Below are 23064 nucleotides of genomic sequence, written 5' to 3'. Positions count from 1 at the left end.
AGATTGTAGCTCAGATGTGTGTGTGTCAAAAGCCATTGGTAATGAGTGTAATGAGTCCATAGAAAAACAAATTGTCCTCACTTTTAAAATGGTGATGGGTATAGGGACAGATCACATGACACAGCACATGACACTTCCAGGAAGTAGCTCACCTGAGTACTAGCACATGGTTTATCCCTGTATAAGGGGCTAATTTGCTCTTTGCCTTTGCTGGGTATTGATGCTTTAACGTGTCCTCCTTTAGCCTGTGTTTATCTCTCGTTTTTGACCTTGTTTTGTTCACCGACCTCTGATATTGCCTTGCAATATATATCCTCTGGACTAAAAAAGGTATACTTTTTTCTGTATCTGCGTGTGTCTGAGAATACTCAGCCACACGCAGATACAGATAGAAGTATACTTTATTTACAGAAATATCAGGCAAAGGGTCAGAAAAGGGTCAACAATGGCAAACAGCAGTAACAAAGTAATATCATACCAGGGTAGATAAACAGTGCAGAGGTCATACACGGCAATATTGAAGGGGAGGCAGATATCGAGGTCGGTAAACAAAACAAAGTCAAAAATGAGAGTTAAACACAGGCAATAGGAGGACACGTTGTATGAGGATAGAACCTTCAATACTCAGGAAAGACAAAGCGTGAATGAGTCCCTTATATAGAGCTAAACCATGTGCTAGTACTCAGGTGACATACTTCCTGGAAGTGTCATGTACTGTGTCATGTGATCAAGATTGGGTGTAGTGTCTGTGTGTGGTGCATCCTGGGCAATGTAGTCTGGTGAGTGCAGATCACTGACAGAGCTGAGTGTGGGTGAGACAGGAGCGCAATCAGGGTCAGGCATGACATACTGCCTGTGGGAAGAAGCTGTTGCAGAGTCTGTCTGTAGTGGAGTCTGGTAGTACAATGCTGGTGGCTTTGTGAATGCAGCCTTAGGTGTAAATATCTGTGATGAAGGATAAAAGAGATCCTGCTGATCTTAGTGAGATACTGAGTATACTGCATTTAAAATGGAATGATTTTAACACAATTTGAAAATTTGATAATAGGATTGAGCCTCAGAGGCCTTCTAGGTAGCGTATGTAGGACTGAGGGTTTATGGGCTCAGAAACAGGGCTGAGTCCTCAGTGTTGTTTAAGTTTAGGGGTATTGGGTGGATCTGTGAGTCGGTGAGTCGTAGGAAAATACAGGCCTGTCACTGCAGCAGTGCAAATTCCTCTGGCATGTAGGGCAACTCTCCTGTCACAGCAGAGGAATGAGAGCAATTTGTTTCATTCACCTCTCTCCCCGAGACCATTACACCCTGATTAAAGCCTCTGCAGTGGCTGCCTGATGTGCACGTTCTGCAGGGACCCTGGTAAAGATGACATTATAGGTGGGTAATAAGAGAAAATGGGAGCGCAATTTCATGAGCTTAACAATATAGATCTTTAAACTACTGCTGCCACAGTGAACCAAACTTCACCATATATTTCCACTGTACACAGATCTGGGTAAAAACACTTCAATTACAATATAACCTGTCTGTTGTGTCCTTTTTTTACACATCTCATTTACAAATCTGGTTCTTCATCTTAATGGTCATCATACACGCACACATTGGCTCACGACCACTCACAGGCAGCGCTGAAGGCGGCAGCCAGGCACGTCTCAACCGACAGGATCTAACAGCACTAGGAACAGCATGGCAGTTTGTTCCGTTGTTATTTGTGCAAATAACACATCAGTGTTATACACTTTACCAAGTAATTCAGAGCTAAGGAACCAGGTAGACAGGTAGGTGTATGTTTAGAACAGTTCTGTTTACACTAATTAAAAGTAAAAAATCACCCGAGCTGGATTTTTACTTTCTGCACCTGGACTGCCCACCTCTGTGTGTAACTATAGGTTTATATAGGATCTCCGTTGGATTTGGTGTTTTACAGAGACTCTAAGACAAGGTCAGTGGCTGAACTGCACTTAGCAGGGCATTAAACATGTTGTAAAGTAACATATGACATTGCAAAGACTGTTATTAGTGTAAAAATGTCTTTATTTTAAAACGCTTCTAACTGTTGTTCGTCTCACTGCCTCGCAGTGCTGTAAGCCAATCAGAGGCGATGTGTTTGCATGTATGAATATTCATGAGCAAGAGCCGAAATCCTATCGTTTCTCCCCCACACTCCTCCACCGGACTAAAGCAAGCTTTGCAGAGATGGTAGCAAAATAATATTGATTCCATTTATTTTGTATATTTTTTCCACTAACAACTTAGGAACAATATTACTTTTAACATAAATATTATATTAGCTTATATTAATTTCTAATGTATTACAATGCGTCGTTGTGAAATCAGCTGCCGGAGCCCTGAGAGAGCACAATTGGCCTTGCTCTCTCTGGGTGGGTAGATGGTGCTCTTTTCGTTCATCACTCCTAGGGTGATGTTGATCAGCACACGGCTTCTGTGAGCTGATGTATAGGAACCGAGTCGCTGCTCTTTCCTCTGAGTGCGCTGTGATTCTATTTGGTAATGCTGCATCAGCAGCAGTTTGAAAAGAGGCGGAGGCTGATTTTACATGTATCAGAGGAGAAATATGCTTGTCTAGTGTTGTGGCAACACTAAGGATGGGGGATATACATTTAAGTAGCAGCTGAATGGGTGGGACAGTTGGCCTAGCTAAACTGAGGGTAAATTGGGAGAGAATAAAAAAAAAGTTTATAAAGGCTGAAGGTTGAATACATTATAAAATTAGTGTGTTTAAAGAGTCTAATAGACATGCCATTCATAAAAAAAGACCATATTATTATTATTCTTTTTTTATAATTTTATTTCTGATTTTTCCCCATTTTCTCCCAATTTGGATATCCAATTGTCCCCCCCCCCTTTGTGCGTCCCCATCACCGGTGACGCCCGTGACCTTCGGAGGATGCGGACGAGCACACGCCTCCTCCGACACGTGTGAAGTCAGTCACCCCTTTTTCGAGCTGCTGCTGATGAATCATTGCCTGAGCAGCTAGCGCGCTCGGAGGAAAGCACAGCGGCTAGGTTCAGATTCATCAGCTCACAGACGCCTCGTGCCGACCAGCGCCACCTTAAGTGTGATGGGGAGAGAGCGCCATCTACCCACCCCAGAGGGAGCAGAGCCAATTTTGCTCCCTCTAAGCACCGGCAGCTTGATGGCAAAGCTGCATGAGCGGGGGTTCGAACCTGCGACCTCCCGCTCATATTGGCAGCGCATTAGACCGCTGGGCCACTCGGCGCCATCCATATTAAATTTTAATTTAATATAGCTAACACAAAGAATCACTGTTTATTCTTTTATGGCATCATTTTTTTTATTTTTAAGACTGAAGAGTATCAGAGTGAACTTTGTCCATAAACAGCAGGCAGGTAAAGCTGATTGTACACATGCAGCTCTAGCAAAACGGTTTTCAGTGGGTTTTATTTTGGACAGGTGCCCCTGATGGCGCATCAGTTTTTGACATGGTGTTCCTCTGAGTACAGGTACAGATCTCCTGCCCTCATCATATTTCAGTTCATCTCAGTGCTGACAAACTCCCAGACAAACGTATCAGTTCTTGTCATCAGAAGCCAATATTGGGCTGTCAAGCAGTGTTTGATCGATATTGGCTGTGGACTGCATTTTATAGCGGACTCCCATAACCGTCGCTATTGATCCTGAAGCGCTCATCTCTGTGGAAAGAATACAGATGGAGGTTGCTAAGTCATGCAGCAGCCAGTCTGGGACCACTGTAGCTTTTAGTGCTTATTGCAGGTTGGACCAGTTATCTGATGTACAATTTAGATTTGGTGGATAGGTTGGGACGTATGGGGCCTTTAAAAGCTGATGTTCAAATACACTGACATACCAATGGGTATTGATGCTGCAAGTCACACCTGTCAGGATTCTCTATTTGTAACTGATTTCCAGAATATTGTACAGTGCATACAGAAAATACATTTGTCAGGAACAGCAGTGGTGTTCCAGAGTCATTTTGAACCGGTGCATGTTTAATTATACAAAAAATGTCTGAAACCCCCCTAAAAAATCTTTACAATCAGTGTAAATATTTTTTTATAACTCCATTGCTAATTATTCTATATATATATAGTGCAATGGTGTTTCTTACCTCTAAAAGGTAATGATGGTTCAATTAGGATAATTCACCCGTTCTTCATAAAAAAAATACATGTTCCAACTTTTTTAATATTTCACTACTTTCACTATTACTTTTAAAAGACCAACATATAAAACAAAAGTTTTACATAACATTGCAATTTTGTTTTAGTTTTAGTTTTAGCTTTTGTTGTTGCAGGGGGTGGTTGTAAATATGTGAGATGAACCATTTTCATATTATATGTTGAGTACAGTAATTAAGGCAAGCACAAGCAGTTTCATAGTGAAAAAAATACTTTTAACTATTTTTCCTAGATATTCAAACTTTAAAACGGATCAAATTGCACCGGAACATAACAGGAGGGTTAAAAATGTACCTCTTTGTTTCATTGCGGCCATTTGCTAAAATCTGTCATGCTGGCCAGACGAGATGCAGACATGCGCAGGTACTTAAAGTAAAGTTTATTAGCAGAATGGTTAAACTTACAAGAGTTACATGGGACAGACATGTTAAATAGAGCAGCAATAAACAATTTACCAGAGAAAGCAGGCTAGAGGTCATACACAAAAGGTCCAAAACAGAACAAGAAGGCAAGGCAAAGGAATAGTAAAAAAAAAAGAGGTCAAAACGGAAAAAGAAGAGCTGTGAAAATAGGTTCAATACTCTGCAACGAGGAAAAGAAACAGAGGGATATTTATATAAGGAGAAACAGGAAATGGCAATTGGAACAGTCACGTGATGCGGAGGGTAGAGCGCAGGTGCATACTGGGAATTGTAGTCTTTAGAGCGAGAGCTAGAGTCCAGGACAGGCAGACAGTCATCGACAGGTCTGACAAAATAAATTATTATTAATCATTAATGTACACTCAGCGCCCCATCTTGACAGAAAGAAAAACAGAAATGTAGAAATTTTTGCAAAACTAAAATATCACATGCTCATAAGTATTCAGACCCTTTGCTTGTATTAAGCAGAAGCACCCTTTTGAGCTAGCACATCCGTAAGTCTTCTTGGGAATGATGCAACAAGTTTTTTTTTTTCCATATGAATTTGGGGTTTCTCTGTTAGTCTTCCTTGCAGATCCTCTCTAGTTCCGTCATTTTGGATTATAAACGTTGGTGGACAACCATTTTCAAGAGCGTCTCTCAAGAGGTGCTCATTTGGGTTCAGGTCAGGGCTCTGGCTGGGCCAATCAAGAAGGGTCATAAAGTTGTTCTGAAGCCACTCATTTGTTATTGTCCTTTTATCTGTGTGTTTGGGGTCATTGTCTCCTTGGAAGGTGAACATTCGGCCCAGTTTGAGGTTTAGAGTACTCTGAAACAGGTTTTCTTTCAGGATATCTCTGTACTTGGCCACATTCATCTTTCCTACTATTGCAACCAGTCATCCTGTCCCTGCAGCTGAAAAACACATAGCATGATGCTGCCACCACCATGTTTCACTGTTGGGATTGTATCTGGTTTCTCCACACATATCACTTAGAATTAACGCCAAGATGTTCAATCTTCGTCTCATCAGACCAGAATCTTATTTTTCAAAGTCTGGGACTCCTAGATGTGTTTTTTTTATTGTCTTGCACTGATGAGAGGCTATTAGCAGGCCATGGCTGCTCAGGTAACCAGCAAAAGTTGTAATAGGCAGGAAAAGGTCACGGGACCTACCAGATCCAGAAATGTAATATTTGGCCCTTCAGGAATGGGAACAAAAGCACAATTCTACCATTAATTAGAATATTTAACCCAGTCTCTCTACTTAGGAACATTTACTACCTCAACTGCTGCTTTAACTAAGGATTTACAGTTAATCAATCCTGACAAGCGATTCAGCCACCATCAACGCATGCTACTATTCTTCATTTATCAGTGAGTAAACATGTTAACTCTAATTTGCTCTTCTCAATCTGCTGCTGTGTTTTAGGATCTAGACACCTTGTGTTTTGTACCTGTCAGTCCGTCAGAATTGAACAAGGCGTAGATGCAACCTGAGGCCGAAACCCACCAGCTAATGGTTACTGAAACCATACTGAGAGTCCCGTCAATGTCAGAATCTGAAATTGAACTAAGTGAGGTTTTGAATGGAGGTCCTTGAAAAGCTGGAGCGTTCAAAAATCTGAATGGAACAACATTATTGTATTGTGTATCATCTTCTGAGATGAGGGAGGGAAGAAATTAAAAACACATTTTTCGGTTCCGAAATATATTTATAAATATTTATAAAAACCTGCAGCGAGAGTGGGAATACTCCGATAAAGAGTATAAAGTGATCCCCTGCTAAGGCATGCATCTCCCCGTGTCTGGAGACACCGGGAAGTTTAGACTGAGCTCCCTTGCGGCTTGTTATGAATGAAGTGTCAGGCCTGTCAGCAGAGAGATTTCCAGCGTACAGGAGAGGCTGAATCTAAAGCGATATTTATGGATATTTATAAAAAATATACTTTGTATCTTGGAATGTGGTGGGAGTAGCTTTGCTTTTTTGCTGCATTTATGATGTTAAACCTGAAAAACACTTGCTCTGCTCTGTCAAATCTCTGCCTTTCCTGTAGGAAACCTAAAGCTTCTATTGTTTTTTACTGGTAATTTTTTATTTCTTGCAAAACAAAATGATGAACACATCAGGGAACAGATTTATAGCTGGCATGTATTGCAAATCTCCTGCACTGCCTTTGATAAATGTTTTTGGGTTGTTTGTTTCAGTGCAGTAGGTCTTTATTTTTTTTTTGTATGGAACTTGAAAAAACAGTGTTGAGCTCAGGCTGTTTGAAGGGTGGGGCTATAAAATAAAAATATAAAAAAGACCTACTGTATTACATAGGGTCTGTACATAACAGAGGGGGTGTGACTAAGCCTGAAAACATTATTGGATGAAATGTATGTAACTTGAAGAATAAAAATTAGGTTTCTTTTTATTTAGTGCCATCATTGACAGCAATTTATTCTGGTAGTCTAGTAGGGGTGTACAACATGGGCAAAATGTAAGGCTCAACCCAATATTGATGTAAATTACATTAAATTAATATTCTATATAATCTTTGGACGAGTTTAGCTCCTCTAAAGTTTTTCAGCATTTGAATGTCTGTACTCATTTCCCCACTCTACCTAACTCTATCTCACTTTACCTCATTCTACCTCACTCTAATTAGCTCTACTATGCTTTACCTCTCTCTACACCTCTCTACTTCACTCTATTTGCTGTACATTGTTCTCTGTCATTCTCCCCCAGTCTACCTCACTCTACCTTGCTCTAGCTCACTCTGCCTTTCTGTACCTTACTCTTCCTCTCTCTACCACAATCTAACTCGCTTTACCTCACTCTGTCTCTGTATACCCCACTTTTCCTCTGTCTAATTCCCTCTACCTAGCAATGTCACACTGTACCTCACTCTATCTAACTGTACCTCACTCTGCCTCTGCCTCACTTTGATCTCTACTATGCTTTATCTCTCTCTACACCTCTTTTCCTCGCCCTACCTGGCTGTACATTGTTCTTCCTTGTTCTGCCTCAATCTAACTTGCTCTACCACATTTTGCTTTGCTGTACCTTACTCTACTTACCTCCACCACAATCTACCTCACTCTACCTGGCTGAACCTCACACTAACTTGCTGTACCTCCCTCTACCTCCCTCTACCTCCCTCCACCTCCCTCTACCTCTCTCTATCTCTCTTTACCTCACTCTCCCTCGGTCTCACTGTAACTCACCCTACTACTCACTGTACTATGCATTACCCAGGGGTGTCCAAACTTTTTTTGTTGGGGGCCAGAAGGAGAAATATATTTGAAGTCACGGGCCACACTCTGTAATAAAACAAATAATGAAATATACCACTTTAAATAATACTTTTTACCTGATTATTTCATTTACACACCATTTTACTTGACTTACTATCTTTATCTTTGACAGTGTTGTATAAACTAAGATTTTTCAAATTGATGTTTAATTTCATGATGTCTCTTAATATGAAACTCCTTAATTACGGCAACTTTTAGACTCCTTGGCCCGTTTTTCTGTGCTAGAAATGCGCACTCTATCCGCTTTTAGACTCTTTGCCCCGTTTTTCTGCGCTAGAAATGCGCACTCTCTCCACTTTTAGACTCTTTGCCCCATTTTTCTGCGCTAGAAATGCGCACTCTCTCCGCTTTTAGACTCTTTGCCCCATTTTTCTGCGCTAGAAATGCGCACTCTCTCCGCTTTTAGACTCTTTGGCCCGTTTTTCTGCGCTAGAAATGCGCACCCTCTCCGCTTTTAGACTCTTTGGCCCGTTTTTCTGCGCTAGAAATGCGCACCCTCTCCGCTTTTAGACTCTTTGGCCCGTTTTTCTGCGCTAGAAATGCGCACCCTCTCCGCCTTTAGCCTCTTTGGCCCGTTTTTCTGCGCTAGAAATGCGCACTCTCTCCACTTTTAGACTCTTTGCCCCGTTTTCCTGCGCTAGAAATGCGTACCCTCTCCGCTTTTAGACTCTTTGGCCCGTTTTTCTGCGCTAGAAATGCGCACCCTCTCCGCCTTTAGCCTCTTTGGCCCGTTTTTCTGCGCTAGAAATGCGCACCCTCTCCGCTTTTAGACTCTTTGGCCCGTTTCTTACACCTAAGTAAACTTTGAATCCCACATTATAAAAACCTGCTTAACAAAAAAGGAAATGGGCCGCAAATAGCCCGCGGGCCGTAGTTTGGACACCCCTGGCATTACCTCTCTCTGCTTTGCTGTACATCATTCTCCCTTGTTCTGCCTCATTCTACCTTGCTGAACTTCGGTCTAACTCATTGTACCTCACTCAACCTCCCTCTTCCTTGCTCTACCTGTGTCTACCTCACTCTACCAAACACTGTCTCACTGTACCTCACTCTACCTACCTCTACCTCACTCTGTCTTACTCAATTATCTTAATTATCTGCCTACTATGCTTTACCTTTATCTACACCTCTCTTCCTCATTCTACTTCTGCCTCAAATCTCTAGCTCAGTCTACCTTGCTGTACCTCCCTCTACCTTCCTCTTCCTTGCTCTGCCTCACTCTACCTCACTCTGTCTCTCTCCACTCCACTCTTCCTGTGTCTACCTCAATTTCTCAATTTCCTAGCACTGTCTCACTCTACCTCATTCTGCCTCACGCTGGTTATCTCTACTATGCTTTACCTCTTTCTACTCTAACTTGCTGTTCATCATTCTCACTTGTTCTGCCTTAATCTCTGCCTTGCTCTACCTTACCTAGCATTGCTGTACCTCACTCTACCTTACTTGACCTCACTCTGCCTTGCTGTACCTTACTATTTCTTTCTATACCACAATTCACCTCACTTTACCTCATTCTAATTCACTGTACCTCACACTACCTTGCTCTGCCTCCCTCTACCTCTTTTTTCTCTGCTCTACCTCACTCTAACTCACTTTGCCTCACTCTCACTCTGCCGTGCTGTACCCTTCTGTACCTCTCTGTACCACAATTCACCTCACTTTGCCTCACTCTACCTCACACCACCTTGCTCTACCTCTCTCTACCTCCTTCTTTCTTGCTCTACCTCACTCTACCTCGCTCCATCTCACTTTTCCTCCCTCTGTTGGTGAATGTGGGTACCCTGGTGCTCAAACACTTTTTTCCTAACAAGAAGAACAGCCAGTATTGCACTTTTTGCCACTCTCAAGGGCAGTTGTTATTTCTGCCATGGGGGAACCAGGGTAAGTCCACCAGTAGAAATAATCCACAGATGTCTAAATGTTCTAATATTTCTGTATTCAGACTGCACAAGCTGCTGCTACTCCAATGCTAACCCCACCACACACACACAGATTCTCTGTTCTCTCTCTTCTCTATTATTATTTCCACACTCCGACCACCCCAGTCCCCAGCGTACCCGCATGCTCCCAGGCATGCTCCCTGACATAATGAACCGGAGGCGGGACGCATGTGGAGAGTGCTATTATTTGGGCTAATCCAAAATCTGTCATTATTATATGCAGCAGAGGTCAGAACACGAGTAAACAACGCTAACAAAGCACGGCCATGCTCATTATCCAAAAAGCAGAGGAAAATAGGAGAAACAAGAAACCAGAGGGAATAAACAGCCCTGAGATACACAAGATATATAGTGCATATTTTTGTGAAATATTGAAAATGTCTAAATGGTGTGGGCACACTGGAAAAAAAGGCACACACTCCATAAAGAAGAACTGCCAATAGAATAGGACTCCCTGGAGCAGATAAACAGGAACACACTGAGCTCATGCTTATACAGTACTAATGCCAGGCATGGACTAGATAAAATGATATAAACCCCCCAAGCATTGAGCTCTGAAGCAATGGTGGAACTGTGTTCTCTGTATAATAATGTTGCATTATAATGTATACAAGTAAATATACTCTACATGAATATTTTCAGTTAAAAGTATTAATGGTTAAACAGTTAAAATTATAAATTCTGTACAGTTACTGTTCTTTCTATAACATTCATCATCCTATCATTGTACAGATATTCTTATATAATATAAAAAATAGCAGTGTCTTTGGCAATGCAGTAAAATAAAAAGAAAGAACACATGCAAGTTCTCCATTAAGGTTTTTTTATTTATTTATTGAATAAAATATATTCATTTTTAATTATTATTGAAACATGCATTATCAAAACATCCCATTTATTACAAAAACGTATTTGTAAAAGTCTACTGTACTTGCCTGCGCTTCTTAAAGGATAATAATTGCTTCTTAAATACTGTATATTAATGGAAACAATATATTTAATAAGACATTTTTTATGTATTTTTTAAATCACCAGTGCAAATACAAAACAGTGCATGTGTCAGTCCTGACGTTGTCTGTCTGCCTGCCACGGACTCTAATTCATTCACCAAAGACTCAACTTCCCAGGATGCACCTCCGCCTATCCTCCTGGACATGCCTGATCATGTGACGCTTCGGCGTTCTAACTCGCCGGCCTTCCAATCATTCACACCTGGTCCTCCTAGTATAAACTGCCTCCTGTTTCTGTTCCTAGTTTTATAGTTCTTCTCCCTAGCAATTTCTTGTTTGTCTTTTTTGTTATCGACCCATTTTTGTATTTTTCACCACTCTTTTGCCTAGCTCATAGTTTTTAATTTGCTGATCAAATTTTGTATTTGGACTACCTCTTTGCCTTATCCTTCTTCTAATTTTTGAATCTCCCATATATGACCTCTTTGCTTGTGCACTCTGGTATGTTGTTTGTGTTTGCTGCCCTGTTGTTACTGACCTTGCCTGTCCCTGACCATTCTTGTAGATTTAGCTCATTGTTTAATAAGCTGTGTTTTTGGTATCCGTGTTTGTCTGTCGTGTGTTTGGCCTCTGAATGTATGTGTAAACTGTGTGGCCTACCAGCTTATCCTAAGCTTTTAATGATTGGTTTTTTATATGTAAATAAAAGAATCAGTGTTAGATTGGCAAAATTAAATTATAATAAATTTAGTGGTGTCAGTCACAAACTACTCTGTTTGTCAGGCACACCAAACTACACAATCCTTTAGTATACAGGGAAATACTAATATTAACATGTTTTAGTTGTGATTTTAATCTTGTGATTAATGCAGTTAGATTTTAAATGACTCAGCTGACATAAATATAGTTCCACTCTGCAGATCTTATATTCAATCTTTCCTTTACAAGTAAATACATACTATTAAATGCTTAACCCTCCTGTTATGTTATGGGTCAAACTGACCTGTCTTAAATTTGAATTTAAATGAAGATCTATTGTTTTATATGTTGGTCTTTTAAAAGTTATAAAGTAGTGAAACATTAAAAAAAGTTTAAACAGGATTTTTTTTTCATGAAAAACGAGTGAATTATCCTAATTGAACCACTACCTGTTACAGGTGAGGAACACTATTGCACTAAATATTGACTATATTGAAAATAATTAGTAATGGAGTTATTAATAAAATATTTACACTGCTTGTTAGGATTTTTTCAGACATCTTTTGGATGATTAAACATGCACCAGGTCAAACTGACCTGGAAACACCATTGCTGTTCCTGACCAATGAACATAACAGGAGGGTTAAGGGTTAAGAAGAAGAAATGATTGATCGCAGTATATAATTGTGTTTTAATTGATTGTCATCCCAAATTGTCTAATGTGAATAAGATCAAACAAAAACTAAACCATTCATTAAAAAATATGTCAAAATTCTTAAAAATCAAGTCTGTTTAATGACTTATTTAAATATTTTTTTAAATAACTACATCTGCTACTAATAAAAATAAAAACTCTCGCTTCTCATTTAACTGAAAACAGGTCAGATAACGCTGTGAGATGCAGACTCAGGGCTCCTCTGGCTCTGAGGGAACAGACTTCAGATCAGTGCTATGCTCAGCATCGCCGCTTGCTGCCCAGATGTTCAGATGGGTTCACTCTTCCCCAAACTGAAGAAGAGGTACGTCTGTTTCTGGTATTTTTACTTATTAGAGTGAAATGATCATCAAGCTTCAGGTCTCAAGGCCTGCAGACTTTCATGTTTTCAAAAAGTGCCATTCTACAACAGATGAAATGCTATAAAAGGCACAAATCAAAAAAAGTTCAATTATATAAAAGGTACAATTATTTACTTGTATAATTGTATAAAAGGCAGAAATATATAAAAGGTGCAATTAACTGATGCAAGTAACTGATGAACATACATAAAAGCTGTAATTCTACAAAAAGGCACAGTTTTGTAACTGTGTAAATATGTAAAAAAGGGTGCAATTATACAACTTTTGTAATTATATAAACAGTGCAATTATATAACTAGTGTAAATATATAAAACTGAGAATGCTGTAAAATGTACTGTTCTATAATTGGTTTAAATATATAAAACTGATAATGCTATAAAATGTACAGGTCTGTAACTGGCCTCAATATATAAACAGTGAAGTTCTATAACTGGTGTAAATATATAAAACTGATAATGCTATAAAATGTACTGTTCTTTAACTGGTGCCAATATATAAACAGTGCAGTTCTGTAACTGGTAAAAATATATAAAACTGATAATGCTATAAAATGTACAGTTCTATAACTGGCGTCAATATATAAACAGTGTAAATATATAAACTGTACAATTCTATAGTTGCTATAGATACATAGAAAATAATTCTATAAAATGTGCAATTCTATAATTGGTTTAAATATATCAAATTTGTATTTCTATATTTGGTGTAAACATATTAAATGTGTAATTCTATAATTGGTGTAAATATATATCAAATGTATAATTCTGTAATTTATGTAAATGTAACAAATGTTTAATTCTATAAATTGTGTAAATATGTAAAACGTGTTACTAATGAACATACATAAAAGGCATAATTCTACAAAAAGGCACAGTTTTATAACTTTGTAATTATGTATAAAAGGGTGCAATTCTATAACTGGTGTAAATATATAAACAGTGCAGTTCTATAACTGGTGTGAATATATAAACAGTGTAATTCTATAACTGGTGTAAATATATAAACAGTGCAGTTCTGTAACTGTTGTAAATATATAAACAGTGCAGTTCTATAACTGGTGTAAATATATAAACAGTGCAGTTCTATAACTGGTGTAAATATATAAACAGTGCAGTTCTATAACTGGTGTAAATATATAAACAGTGCAGTTCTATAACTGGTGTAAATATATAAACAGTGTAATTCTGTAACTGGTGTAAATATATAAACTGTGTAATTCTATAACTGGTGTAAATATATAAACAGAGCAGTTCTATAACTGGTGTAAATATATATACAGGGCAATTCTATAACTGGTGTAAATATATAAACAGAGCAGTTCTATAACTGGTGTAAATATATATACAGGGCAATTCTATAACTGGTGTAAATATATAAAACTGATAAGGCTATAAAATGTACAGTTCTATGACTGGCATAAATATATAAACAGTGTAAATATATAAACTGTGCAATTCTTTAGCTGCTGTAGGTACATAAAAATAATAAATCTACCAGTCCTTTAAGTGGTGTAATATATGAAAGGTGCAGTTCTATAGCTGTTATAGGTATATAAAAATAATTCAAATGATATAAAATAATAATATATAATATGTGCAGTTCTATAAGTGGTGTAAATATATGAAAGATGCAATTCTATAAAAGGTATAATTCTGTAACTGATGTAAATATATAATATTTTGCAATCTGCAGATGCACTAAACAGTCAAGTTTATCATTTCTGTTTACAGTCCTAATTTCATTCATTAAACTCGTAATATTTTTGTATAGGATGTAATAGAGTTTATACTATATTCAATCCGTGTTTACTACAGTTATTGGGGTTATATAAAATATAGAACAGCACTCTACAGAGTGTACGCTGTATATGTGGGTGTAGTTGTGAAATGAGGAACAGATGTGCTCAGTAATTATTAATCAGCTGTTGGGGGAGGTGGAGACAGGAAAGTGTGGATGGGACACAGAGGCTGCGTCCAGACACCCCAAAAGTGTCTCCTTTTTCCTACCGATCCTCCTCCTCTCCTCCGTGACCCGGAAACTGATTTTGTGACGCCGTCTTGCCGCCTGTCCGAATACCGTAGGAGACGAAAGAAGCCGCTTAAAATTCTCCTGTAGTAGGCTTCCATTGGAGGATACATCAGTGTATCCTACTCCGGAAGACTTTTAAGGATTTTCCAATGACATCACTGCATCCACGCCCACAGAGCACGCGAAAAGCAGTGCGAGGAGCAGGCAACGCCCAAATATACGTCATAAACATATTAATTAACTAGGTTCCTTATCTAATTATACAGCCAGTAAAGCACTAATATATGTTTTTGTTTAGATAAGCTGTATGCTCAGTAAAACTTTATTAATGTTCCCATATTTGTAACATGATATATATATATATATATCTCACTGGCCAGAGATGCGGCCAAAATGCCTGGGAGTAAGCAGGATTTTATTGGAATATCTGAATATTTAGCTGTGTGACAGTAATGTTCCATTGATGCTGTTTCATCTAATATTTTTTCACTTCAACATGTATGCAAAATATAATATGTATTATTATATTTATTATTTATTAAGATTTGTTATTTGTTTTATTATATTCAATGAAATCATATTTTACTATTAAAATAATTTAATATTTACATATGCAACCTTCATCAATGGCTAATCAGGCTGCACTTTGAAGCTTGATCTCTAGAATTTGGAATTGTGTTTATTGATCTCTCGTTTTTATTTTTGTATGTGGAGCTTTATTCAGAAGCTGTGATTGGCTGGGCAGTATCCGGCATGTGCTAAAAGTGAGCGTTGTGATTGGCTCAGTTAATCGGTAGTCAACATCCTATCTAATAGGGATCAGCTGTCCCATTTCCCCAATTACAGCTTCTTCCCTCCATTCCTCCTCCTCCTCTCCTCTCCTCGATTCCTCCACCTTCTTCCGGGGTAGGAGAGGAGGAGTAGGAAAGGAGGAGTTGGAGAGGAGGAGTAACAAAAGTTTCTGGACGCAGCCAGAGAGTATCAGAGAGAAACTCTGTTACACCTGAAGAGCAGAGAAGTGCTTGTCAGGAAGCTGCCGGATAGTGTTAGCACTTCTCCCCCTGCTGGCTTTGTTTAGACTCACTGGGCGTAAAGGGTGATGAGGCTGCAGGGGAGAGAGAACCATGACAGGCAGAGAGGATGAAAGCTCAGCCTGAGGTTGTGGGTGGATTCAATCAGCCTGATCCATCCACTGCATGATGGTGGGGTTCAAGAGGTGTCGACTGAGCGTGCTCAGAGACGAGCGGCTTCCCCGGTACAGCCTTCCGGCAAATGTCATCACCTGAAGTTATGTATTATGTATAGTCCAGGATACACTTCAATCAAATATCAGATCTGAGATTACTAGAGGTGGGATTCGCAGGGCATCTCACGATATGATATAATCACAATACGATGCCCACCTAAATGATATTGTGATTCTGCGATTATTACAATATTTACGGCATCTGTGTGAACCATTGTAGTGCTTCCCAGTGCTGATATATTGATTTCAAGTCCCTATCTGGGTGGAGATTCATGGGTTTGATCACACAGTCCAAAAACATGGAGATCAGATATATTGTATACTCTACATTGCCCTGGTTTTCATTGTTTTAAAATGTTCTGTATTGTAGACCAATACTATGAAGAACAACCTTCATTCATACCAGAATATGTTTTATATTTTAGATTCTTCAAAGTAGCTCCTCTTGCTTAGATTAGACAGTTTTGCGCATCTTGGCTGAATTTTCTCAGTCATCTTTATGAGGTAGAGTCACCTGGAATTCAGGCTTTCAGTTAACAGCTGTGCTGAACTCGTCAAGAGTTTCCATACTTTTTGCACTATAAAGTGCACTGGATTATGAGGCACGTTAGCAATAAACCTCTATTTTCTGGTCTATTTTCATACATATGGTGCAGTGGATTACTAGGCACATTATGCAACACTAGTAAGGAATAAGGGTGTTGCTACATTTTCTAATTCAGCTAATAAAGCTAAGTTAAGTTAAATGAACGAAACTGTATTTTTTTAAACATTCTGTTTTAAAGTCAAACAAGTGCTGCATGTTAATCTACACAGATTCCTCTCCTAAAATCTGTTTATTTGGGTGAGTAAAGCGCTTCCGTTTATATAAAATAAGCTTAGATTTACAGATTTTCACTGAGTGTTCTGGTAAGCCAGGGCGATATTAGCTAGTGGTTCGTCCCACGTAGCTTGTTTTAATGCGGTAAACACTCAGACAACAGTCTGATACACTCCCCTCTGAACAGTGGAAGAGCTAGCGCAGTTAGCGGCTAATGCTAATTGTGCTCCAGCAGTGTTAGCCAGTGTTAGTAGTAGGCTACGGGCTGATATTACTCGCCTCTGAATGGAAAAAGAGCACTTAGCAATCAGCACTTAGCAATCAGCACTTAGCGCGGTTAGTGGCTAATGCTAATACTGTTTCAGTCTCGATTTTCGGTGCAGGAGAAATAATCTGAAACACCTGTATAGAGCTGTACTTCAGCAGAGTGGCTATATTGCTCATTAATACCTAACTGGTACAATTCATATATAAAATGCATCGGATTAAAAGGCGTACTGATTATTTTGGGGAAACTAAGGATTTAAATGCGCATTTTAGTGCGAAAAATACGGTAATTACTTGAATTTCTTGTCTCTTAATATGTTTGAGAGCATCAGTTGTAAAGATGTGAAGAGGTGGAGTTGGTATACATTTGAATAATGTTCTAATCCATATTATGACAAGAACTACTCGACTAATTAAAGAAAAAAATACTTTTTAGTCAGTTAATGCGAAACATTTTAGGAACTTTGAAAGTATCCTCAAGTGCAGTCGCAAGGACCATCAAAAACATTATGATGGAACTGGCTCTCATCAGGACCCGCCACAGGAAAGGAAGAGCAAGAGTTTCCTCTGTTGTTCCACAGTTTGGTGGGGAAAGCTGCTTTCCCCTCTTTATTTTGGGGGATTTTTGGTATATGTAAGACCTGCTGTTGTGGGGAGGGTGCTAAACCATGCAATACATTGTATAGAGAGTAAGTACAAGAATTTAAAATCATATTCTATAGATATTATTGTTTTTTCGCTCCTCCCTCATGGTAGGATAATTGAGCTTATTTCTGCCCTGCACCCAGTAATTCTAATTCTTTTGACCAAATGTGATCCTGACTGGGAGAAAGCAGATATAAAGATGGATGGAATATAAAGAAAGAAGAATTCATTTTTTTTGGGAGAACATTAGGCCAGCCAAACAATTCTTCTCTTTCCCCAGAAAGAGTCGTTTTTAATTGCTTTCACTTCAGGCGAATGCCAGAATATATAAGAATCACACTGGAATGTAATATTTTTGCTCTTATAGCAAAACTTTCAGCAAAAGAAGAATCTGTCGCATGTTATATAAAAAAGCTTTATTCAATCTCAAGTGGAAGCTCCACTTTTTAACTTCATTCCGTGTCCCCATAATCCTCTTGCAGTGCCATCAGTTCAGGCTTCCAGTGCTAATATTTGTGTCTCTCTTTGTAGTGTAAAACACGGGGTGACAATTAACTCAGGTCCTGGCTTTGAATTGGGAGCACTCTGCATTCAGAATTATAAACACAGCGCATTGGCGGCACTCCTCTCTGTGGAGAAGAGCACTTCAAAAGTTTGCCCTGGACCTAAAAACACTTCACTGTGAATACTGTGGCAGTGAATACATAAAGTGTTCATTTTGATTTAGTTTTAGTCAAAATAGACTTTTGAATAAAATGTATATTAGTTTTAATCACTTTTTTTATCCTTTACTTATTGTTAGTTTTAGTCGACAAAATCATTTTGGTCATTTTTTAGTCAAATAAATTTGTCTTTAAATTGCTGACAATTTTACTGATATGACATTAGTCTTAATTAAAGGTTTTCTTGTTCTGTGTGAACAAATGGTTAGAGTATTTGTCTATGGAACACCACCAGTGAAGTACAACTGAGGTAGGTAGGTGTATGTTTAAAACAGCTCTGAACTACCCACCCCTGTGTGTAAGTAACTATAGGTTTACATAGGATCTCCGGGGATTTTGTGTTTACAGAGACTCTAAGACTAGGTCAGTGGCTGAACTGCTGTTAGCAGGGCATTATTACACATGTTATAACGTAACATATGACATTACAAGACTGTAATTAGTGTAAAAATGTCTTTATTTTAAAACGTTTCTAACTGTTGTCCGTCTCGCTGGTGTGCTGTTAGCCAATCAGAGGCGATATATTTGCATGTATAAATATTCATGAGCAAGAGCCGAAATCCTGTGGGATGGGCACTTGGCAGCAGCAGCTCAGGACATGGGGAGAGAAAGAGAAAGCAGATGATTAGGACAGGGTTTATATTTGCTGGATAAGCTGTAAGAGGAAGAAAATTGTAATGAGACATTACTCAAAAGCTTGAGCAAATAGAAATGTTTTGAGTCTAGATTTAAAGATTGAGAGTGTGTCTGAGTCCCGTATATTAATAGGGAGGCTATTCCAAAGTTGGGGAGCTTTATAAAAGAACGCTCTTCCTCCTGCATAGTTTTTTCTAATACGCGGGACTAATAACAGGCCAGCGTCTTGGGAGCGGAGTGAACGCGGCGGATTGTAAGGAGTAAGGAGTTCCTGTAGATAATGCGGGGCCAGACCATTGAGGGATTAATACGTCAGGACAAGTATTTTATAATCTATACACAAATGTCCCAGAATGTCCCAGAATCGTCCCAAACTAAAAATCATCTGTTCTTAAATATTTATTTATTTATTAAGTTATTAAAAAGTTGAAAAGTTGTTTCTTGTTGAAGTGCAAATTTTCTCATCCTAAAATCTCAGTGGCGCATTTTCCCTGCTTACGTTGGATTGCGTTACTTTCGAATCTCCACTGTTGACTGACATGACAATCCACCACTTATATTTATTTCCTTTTTTTTGCCAATAGTGCCACGTTAACCGCTCTCTTACATCATTTCCCTTAAGTTTATTGGCTCTACATGGAAAGGTGGGACTGTATATAGACTCTGTACTAGTTTCGCTGCATGCAAATCCTGAAATTGTCCATAAAATACTAGTTTTGTCTCATGTGCTATTTGTTATCCTGGGATGGTGGGACAGTGTTAGCCTGGAGCCCAGAATTTCTATCATAGTTTTCAGTTCTTAACAAATTACACTGAATGCATTCAGTGCTGATGTGTCTTAAAAGAAGTCTGTCCAGAGATAACTCAGCAGATGATAAGTCCCCAGCAATATTACCCAAGCTGTTGTTTTCCATTTCAAGGACAGGGAAATCATTACCTGCCTCCTGCTCGGAGTCCCTGATACGTTGTTTTCGAAACCTCCAGTAGGTGATTGGCAGCCTGAATTGCCCGCTGAAAATGTGCTGCAAAAAAAAACACAAATGTGACTCACTGTCAAGGGCGCTCCTCAGCCACTGAAGGAGCAGCCGTGTGGCCTGGGGAATCGCTCGCCCTCACTTCCAAAGGACTTTCAGACGCCTCTAGATTTCTGTTGAACTGCATTGTCTGGCCAGCTGTGGAGTGTGATTCACAGGAGAAATTCCCTGAGGCCAGTCTTCTCCCTCTCCTTCAAGTTCAACTGGAGCTGTGAAAAGCCTCAGAGCCTTCTTGAAAGGCCTAAAACAACGGCAAGCTGCTTCAAAGCTTAGACGATTCCTCATGCTTATTCATTTGTTCTCTTGGAGTGAAGCATCAAGCCTGTTTTGAAGTAACTCGCAACCTTCCTGTTTGTGTCCAGCTGTGAATGCTTCTGTTGTGCTGGCTATAGTAATCTGCAGCTGAAGGTCTTCTTATATCAGTGTATGACCTGCCACACATTGGTCACACATACAGTACCAGTCCAGAGTTTCAAAACACCTTAAATTTAGTGATTTTTTTTTTATTATTTTAAAATATTCTGCATTGTAGATTTTAATACTAAAGTAATTTAAAATGTGAAACATATGGAATTATTTAGTAAATACAAAAGTGTTAAACAAACCATATTTGGTTTATATATTAGATACTTTAAAGTAGCTAATTTTGCTTAGATAAAGACACAAAGTTTTGCACATCTTGGCTGGATTTTCTCAGTCAGCTTCATGAGGTAGAGTCACATTGAATGGCATTCAGGGAAACTGGAAGAGCATCAGTTGTAAAGTTGTGAAAAGGTAGAGTTGGTATACAGTGAATAGCTCTATTTAATTAATGTTCTAATCCATATTATGAGAAGCAAGAACTATTCAACCATGTAAAGAAACAAATACTTTAATAAATGAAGGTCTTTGAAAGTATCCTCAAGTGCAGTCTCAAAGACCATTAAAAATGTTCTGATGAAACTGGCCCTCATCAGGACCGCCTCAGGAAAGGAAAGGCAAGAGTTTACTCTGATGTACAGGATAAGTTCATCATAATAAGTACCAGCCTCAGAAACTACAAGTTAACAGCTCCCCAGATAAGAGCACCTAAATACTTTACAGAATATTTTGTTTAACACGTTTAAGTTACTACATGATTCCTTATGTGTTCCTTCATAGTCTGGATCACTCCACTATTCATTTACAATGTAGGTTCAGTTAATTTACAGTGTGTGTTTTCACCCCATAGGGTGAACATCTAGTTGTAAAAAGGTACTATCAAAATTATTTGATAGTTTGTCAGTCGTTCAGATTATCATTTACTTTTTGTTTGTTGACGTAAAGTGTAAAACTATTGCTTATGCTCTTTTCTGGGAAATTCCTGATGAGAGCCAGTTCCATCATAGCATTTTAATGGTCTTTGCAACTGCACCTGAGGATACTTTCAAAGTACTTCATCAATTACTCTGTAAAACAAAACTACATAAACTTTTAGCTTTGTTAACTTAGTTTGATATCAGAAAATTAGTGGATATTCATATTTTACTGGCTACTTTTATTCAAATACTCTGTTAAATGGAAAACAATAACTCTAGTAAAATATAATGACTGTAGTAATGACGTATCTGTTTCTATACAGTTGTAATTTCAGAGATTTTAGGATGCTGTGTGAGAGCAAGAGAAAGGGCAAAACAACAACACCTAGTCGTAAAGAGGTACAGCTTGCTTGAAAAGTTAATATGTATACAGATAGTTGGATAGATATATAAATAGATGAAAATTAGGAATTAGTTTGTCAGTCATTCACATTATCATTTTGTTTTTATTTGTTGATGAAAAGTGTAATACTCTTGCTCTTCCTTTTTTAATATAATAATAATAATAATAAAATAAATCAAATAAATAATAATTCGACCTGATTTTGTAAGTTAATACTGGTAAGATTGAAGCACAAGGGACCAAAGAAACCCACAAATTTCAGTATGTTCCTTGTTAAAAGTGATGATTAGCACTATATTACCATAGTTTAATGTGTAGTTTCAATGTATAATGGCCGAATTCTTCATAAAAAGCATACAAAACAATCAGTAGTTTGTCTCAGTAGTTAGCTAACTAGCAAACTTTCCTGTTCCACCTTAAATGGGGCAGCAGACAGCAGGGGCTGCAGCATTTAAGGTGGAACGGAGATATAAAATAAAATAAAAGCTAATCAAAGCTAATCTTATCTCCCTATCACAGAGGAATTAAGGAATGTACAATAATAATTTATTTCTGCACCATCATCCCCCCCTTTCTGAAGACATACGATAAAATACGCACTAGTGTATTAGTTAATCAGCAGCAGCTAGGTTGCTGAACTTTTTCGCTCCTGTTGACGTATCGGGTGTTTGAAGGGTCGTCCCAATTCTTAGAGGGAGGATTTCACTCAAACAGAAGGGTTAGAGGTAAGTGGTAGGGTTAATGGGGTAAATTGGGATTGGGCCAAGCTCTTGCTCTTTCTTTTCTGGGGCATTCCTGATGAGAGCCAGTTCCATCATAACGTTTTTGACTTCAAAACGAACATCTTTGCAACTGCACCTGAGGATACTTTTAAAGTACTTCATCAATCACTCTGTAAAACAAAACTACAAAACTGTACCACAGTGTTAACATACTGTACACACCTGCACTGTTAAAGCTGGGTACCTGAGTGTCAGCAGTCGTAATAATAATAATCGCAGCTGCAGTCACAGTGAATCAGTGCTTTTCTGATCCTGCATCTCCTTTATCTTCAGTTCAGGAAAAGCTGGAGAAACATGCTGGTGGTAAATTGGCACCTTAAGAGAGAGAGGAGGTCTGGAGGTGCTGCTGGATGGAGGTCTGTGCAGATTAATGAGGTGTGACCTTTAACCCTGCATACTGTCCCGGCACCAGGAAGCAGCTAATTAAGCATGTTCCATATCAAGAGCTTCACGCCGCGTGACCAGCAGCCGTACCTCAGCTCCTCGGGGAGGCGGGGGGTCAGCGCCCCTCATTTGTAGATCAGGTCTGTGGGATGCAAGAAGCCGCCGGCCATCAAGAATAAGCAACAACAAAGCAGCAAATGTGCCTTTTATTCTTCTGTTCTTCTTCTGTTCTGCCACTTCTCTTCTATTCTTCACTTCTGATCTTTCTTT

The sequence above is a fragment of the Astyanax mexicanus genome, chromosome 16 (assembly GCF_023375975.1).
Source record: "Astyanax mexicanus isolate ESR-SI-001 chromosome 16, AstMex3_surface, whole genome shotgun sequence".
In the NCBI taxonomy this organism is placed as follows: Eukaryota; Metazoa; Chordata; class Actinopteri; order Characiformes; family Acestrorhamphidae; genus Astyanax; species Astyanax mexicanus.
The sequence above is the reverse complement of the archived record's forward strand: the minus strand, read 5'-3'. Positions refer to the sequence as shown.